Raw genomic sequence first — 6,319 nt, 5'->3', positions numbered from 1 at the left:
ATGGGAACAAAATGTAAGTGCCCTATTTGGTAACACCACTGCTAGCTCTTTGCATATATCTGCCTCAAATCCAAAAATACCCCCATATGGCCCCTCAATCCACTGCAGAAGGGCACAAGAAATGGTAATGAAAGCACCAGAGGATGCAATGAAATATCCTAATGAAAATTCAAAGAAATGGTATTGAAAGAGCCAGAGAGCTGAATGAAATACCCTAATGAAAATTCAATGAAATGGCAATGAAAGCGCCAGAGGACCCAATGAAATATCATAATGAGAATTCTAAGAAATGGTAATGAAAAATTGCAATGACATCAAGAATGAAATGAAAATGAAAGTACACAGAATACCTAATGAAATATACAATGAAAGCGCACTGGATTTCAAATGAAAGGCAATGAGAATGCAGGCTATTAGAAATGAAAAATGCATTGCAAAGATATGAAATTGACAATGAAAGAGGGTTGATATCTAATGAAATTGCCTACACCATGCTTTGCTATGGGTTATAAAAGAAATCCAAGGCATTATGAGAATGACAAATTGCCAGCCTTATATGAGATTTTTCATAAAAAACCATGGCATTTTACACACAGCGCTGTAGGCAACTGCCTTAGTTTTATCATAACTAGTGGTTCCCACTAGTGCCAGTGTACGAATGGCATCCCAGTAACGATTACGACTGCGAAACGGCTGATTACCACCTTGCTGAGGATGAGATCGAGAATGAGATCGAAGAAGTACCTACCGTGGCAGCTAAGGTTGCCGCGAAACGTTACCCAACTTCGGTGAGCACGGGCCATATCTGCATTCAATGCAGAGTTTCACATCGTATAGGATGCTCCGTTGCGGGAATGGGCAGGGGAGAACAAGTCAGATCCAGGTTTTCGGGAGGAGTTTCTCCAGGAGATGTTGAGGTTGGAAGGACGGGGGGACGCGGCTTCTCAAGGACGGTGCATGACCTGTCCATCTACAGATGCGATGTATCGATGCGAGGATTGCATGAGCCGGCTGCTGGAATGTTCGGGCTGCTGTCTGATGTGGCATAGACATCTCCCACTGCATGTAATCCAGGTAAGTCTAGTTTGTGAATCTAGATTGATGAATTCTGAACTATGGCTAGCATTGGAATGGGACTTACTTCAAGAAGACGACCCTCAAGTTGATGGGCCTTCGCGTACAAGTCGGTCACATCAACTCCATTTGCGTCGCTCCTCAACCCGGCCACAAAGACTTCATTGTGATTCACACGAATGGCCTGCACAACATGGCCGTCGATTTCTGCGGTTGTGAGAAGCGAACGACATCAAATCACCAACAACTTATCCGAAGCGAGTGGTTCCCGGCGACTGTTCACCACCCCCAAACATGTGCAACTTTCCGATTGCTCGAGTTGTTTCACATCATTACCCTCACAGACAAGTTGTCCACTCATGAGTTCTACAAGTCCCTCAAGTATCTGATGGACAACACGGAGCTGAATGTCCCCAAGGTAAGTAGTTAATTTAGTTGGTTGTTACATGTCATAACACCCATCTTTCGTTATCTAGACGCGCTACAAATCGCTCATGAGAATGATCCGCGAATTCCGACATCTCAAACTAATGAAACGGCATGGACGGGGGAATATAGAGGATGGCTTGGTATCGACAAGCGGAGGGGATCTCGCAACCATCTGTCCCGCATGCCCGATCCCCGACGTCAACCTCCCAGAAAACTGGAAAGATGTCGACTTAGCATCCAGGTCTGTTCTCTTACAACCAGCTCAAGTTCTATGTGCTAAAAAGCATTTATCTCACCTAGATTTTTGTATGTCCTCATCGTTGCCATGGACACCAATTTTCAATGGAAGAACTTGATGCGTTCAAGCTTGAAGAAGGACCCCGGCCTTCACACCGGTTTTGCTTACTTCCCAGAAGACGCGCCATATCACAGGCACATCCTCAAATATGCAACACAAAAAGATGTAAGTTTCGTGACATGTTTCATTTCTCATACTAATGATATCGAAGATCAGCACATGTAGTGGTTTCAAGACGTTAGCGAACGCCGAGACCCAGTTCTCAACTGGCTTACGATCGACAGGAGTAGGGATGTGCGTCTGTGCGCGACACGAAATCGTTCGTGCTGGTGGTGTTGGAGACCTTCAGAAGGGAGAACGGTACGTCATACATGATCAATATATGGGCGAAGCTGACAATATAGTCATAGATATTGTAACATGGACTATATCCTGCTTTCCGCCCTAGCGCCGCTCCTCGTCGCTGCCATTTTCATCTCTTACGACATTGCTTGCCAGTTTAAGCTCAAGTTTTCGAAGCGGATGCCAAAACTACCATCAGCTCTACATCTTCCCTCATCCGTTGACATTGGATGGGGTATCCCTAAGTGCCATTGTCCTATGCACAAGGTACCCTGTCAGGCACCCCACTCCTTAAACTTCAAATCAGGCGTTGGTCGAACAGATGGCGAGGGGATAGAGCGAAGCTGGGCCGAGATGAACCGAGTGGCCAATAGCACCAAGGAGATGGGTCCAGAGTCGAGGCACGATACACTCGACGATCACCTCGGTCACCACAACTTCAGAAAATATGTCGCCCTTGGTATGTTTTTTTCGGATCATTATAACTCATCTTGACTTACCGTTCTGAATCTAGGTCAGACGTTGCATACTCGCCTTCTACTTGCGATACCCGAACAGAAGCGTCAACAAGCCATTTTCGAAGATTTTAGTGCTTCGTTGTTGGAGAAGGGAGAGCTAGAGAAAAATTGGACACAGATGATATTGGATTGGGAGAAGGACCCGAGTAAAAAAAATCCTTATCTCTCTGTGGTGTCTCGTAAGTCGACGCGCATCTCTGTGTCTCCCTCACTCAACTTTCTCCTCAGATGCCTCTCAGGATGAGGTCAAGAAACGGCTGCTCAAGGAGGAAAAAAAGGCAGCGGCGGCTGGTATGCCCCAGCTTCATGACACAGGGCCGACGTCATTTATTTCTATGGGTTTAATTATTGAGGAATCGCAGTAGGTTTTCGTAGCTTTAAGTGATGGATTCCTGTTGCTCACAATTCAACAGACAAAGAATTGTTTGGGACTCGAGAAAGCCCGACAAACTCACTACCTGACAAGAAAATGAGTTACAATGGCGCCGCCTGCTGCTTCAACGCAAAATCAAGCGGTTCCACAACCTGCAAGCACTCTATATGCCGGCTGCTACTGTAATGTCCATCGAGCGCGAATCAAGTCAGAGAGAGCTTCCCGAGGCCAGGCGTGACAGTGTCGAACCTGAGCATCAACACCTTTGGCTCCCCTCGGCTCTTCCTTCCGCCCAGCGCACCCAAAACTGCAGTAAGGTGCTTGTCGACATCCAGATAGGTCTCCGCGAAGCGCAGTGCCACGACATTTTGGAGAAAATACGAAACGTGCAACGTGGCCGCCTCTCATTCATCGGCTTTCATAATCGAAACCTTTGGGGACAGAATCCAAACACCAGAGCGAAAGAGACCCTTGATCGTCTGGAAGACAAGATGAAGTCACTGGCTGTGAAATACCGAAACAGCCGGAAGGCGCTGCTGGCATTATTGGGTCCAGGGGACTGGGAGAAGGCACTGCGTACATTGAGGAATGGGGACCTTACCACCCCCGATGGCATGGAGATCAGTATTGACGACCCAAACGACACAGTAGGCCCCGATGGCCGTGAACGATCGAAAAAACAGTGCACGATCGACAAATTGGGCCTGGGACAAGGGAAGAAGACTGTCTCGTGGATTTGGACGAGCGCGGAAGCAATCGGTGATGGCAGCGACACGGAGTTACATGAAGGTGAGCTATCCTGTTCCTTAAAGCAGTATGCTGAGGCTAATTGGTTGTTTTTGCAGCGGTCCGCATTGAATGGGCTAAGGCTCGTGCACGACATTTGAGGTGGACCGAGGAGGTGATGTTGCTAAAGGAAGAGATGCGACGGGTTCGCAAGACGTTGGAGTGGAGGGCAGCATGGTGGGAACAGCATCGAGAGGGATGGAAAGGCCAAGACGAGGCAATGCAGGAAGGTATAAGAGCGTATGCGACCCAGCAGGCAGATATACAACACGGCCTTCACACTCGCTTTACACGGCTATGGGACAAGCCACTGGTACCATTTTGTAGCCAAGAAGATAGTAATGAGGGAGCTGGATCCTCTCTTGATCCCCTCCTGGAGTCCCTGGTGGAAGAGGACGAGTAGTGTCGTCCTGTACCTCTTTTCCATTTGTTTACATTTGTTTACCTGCAGCTTCTTCAATATGAACATTAGACACGGGTTTGAAACTACAACACCCTAGTTTCTGCCCAATATCAGGCTGGAATTACCTTGAGGGAGGTAAGAAAGGCCAATCCTACATTTATTCTGTCCATATATGTGGGAGGAGGAGCAGCATAATGATGCTTTTAGAGTTGTTTACATTTGTTGTGCAGGAGCATCAATTCCCAAAGGTCATCTGAATTCAGTTCACCCAATCCATCCATTTCTGACATACAGAGCGTTAGGAACCAGTTCTATTAAATCTAAATATAATACAGGATATATTTGGAGTGATTTGCGAGGCTTCTTTGTGGAAGAAACACACACAGATGCGAAAATATTGTTCTGGAGCCCAAAACAGAGGTTTGTTTGCAGATATTGACACATTGACTGAAAAACAAATACAGGTCATCAATGGATTATTAGGAATACCCCGAAATTATACTGTGGAGGCACCCTGGACCAATCCATATCCCAAAGATCATGGTCATGACCATGCTCTACGCAATAGGCATAGGTGGATGGGTCCAGTATACAAGGCATTGTCTTACAGCTATGGGTGGCTCGTCAGATTGCTGAACTTATGTTTGAAGAAGTTTACAAACTTCACGGTCTACCCAAACATATAATCAGTGACAGGGATGTTTTATTTACAAGCGTGTTCTGGGGTCATCTCCACACACTAGTGGCTACCACTTTATTTCTATAACCTAGACCCAAGCCTAGAGGGTCATTTCTATAACTTAGACTTAAGCCTAGAGGCCATATCTATAATGCTTAGGATTTTTTGAAAGGCATTTCAAATGTAGGCCTGGGTATTTCATAGTGAATTTTCCATAGATACCCAGCACATTTTCTGCAAAATTTCAAATGCAGCCCTGGATATTTCATTGCGATTTTTCAATAGATACCCTGGGCATTTCATTGCGATTTTTCAAATGTATCCCTGAGTATTTCATTGTGATTTTTCAAATGTATGCCTGGATATTTCATTGCAAAATTTCAATGGATACCTGGTGCATTTCATTGCGATTTTTCAATAGATACCCTGGGCATTTCATTGCGATTTTTCAAATGTATCCCTGGGTATTTCATTGCAATTTTCAATAGATACCCTGCGCATTTCATTGCACTTGTTCAAATGTATCCCTGGATATTTCATTGCAAAATTTCAATGGATACCTGGCGCATTTCATTGGGATTTTTCAATAGATACCCTGGGTATTTCATTGCGATTTTTCAAATGTATCCCTTGGTATTTCATTGCGATTTTTCAATAGATACCCTGGGCATTTCATTGCGATTTTTCAAATGTATTCCTGGGTATTTCATTGCAATTTTTCAAATGTATCCCTGGGTATTTCATTGTGATTTTTCAATAGATACCCTGGGTATTTCATTGCAAAATTTCAAATGTAGCCCTGGGCATTTCATTGCGATTTTTCAAATGTATCCCACATGTCAGGGTCCATGCAATGGGCTTCCCCGGAGGGTGGTCACATGACCAATTACCAAAAATGGTCAAAAAACGAAAGTTGTAGCCCTACACTGTAGCTTCCCGAATCTGTTTGAATTATGTTCTGAAGTGCTCCTGTTGTGGAGATATGAGGTAAAGGAATTTCAAAAGCATTGTGTTTTTTTTTTTTTTTGTGTTTTTCTCTATGAAAACAAAACCAAATAACGTGATTTCAGTATATTCAGAAAGCTAAAAGAAAGGGCTACAATTATTGTATTGTGGGAAAAATGACCAAAAAAGGAAGGTGCATCCCGTACTACTTATAAGAATCAGATATAGACTACCAAGTTTACTGATAGACTACAAAAAAGTCGGACTTAGACTACACAGTTTACTGATACACTATAAAAGACTACAAAAGTCGAAATTAGACTACAAAGTTTACTAATACACTACAAAAGACTACAAAAGTCAAACTTAGACAACAAAAGCGTGGACTTAGACTACATAGTTAGGGTTAGAGTCAAAAGGTTATCTTGACTACAAAGTTTGTAGTGTGCCCTTTTTCATTAAAAAAGTTTGT

Source organism: Laccaria bicolor, genomic scaffold, assembly GCF_000143565.1.
Source record: "Laccaria bicolor S238N-H82 LACBIscaffold_51 genomic scaffold, whole genome shotgun sequence".
NCBI lineage: Eukaryota > Fungi > Basidiomycota > Agaricomycetes > Agaricales > Hydnangiaceae > Laccaria > Laccaria bicolor.
The sequence above is the reverse complement of the archived record's forward strand: the minus strand, read 5'-3'. Positions refer to the sequence as shown.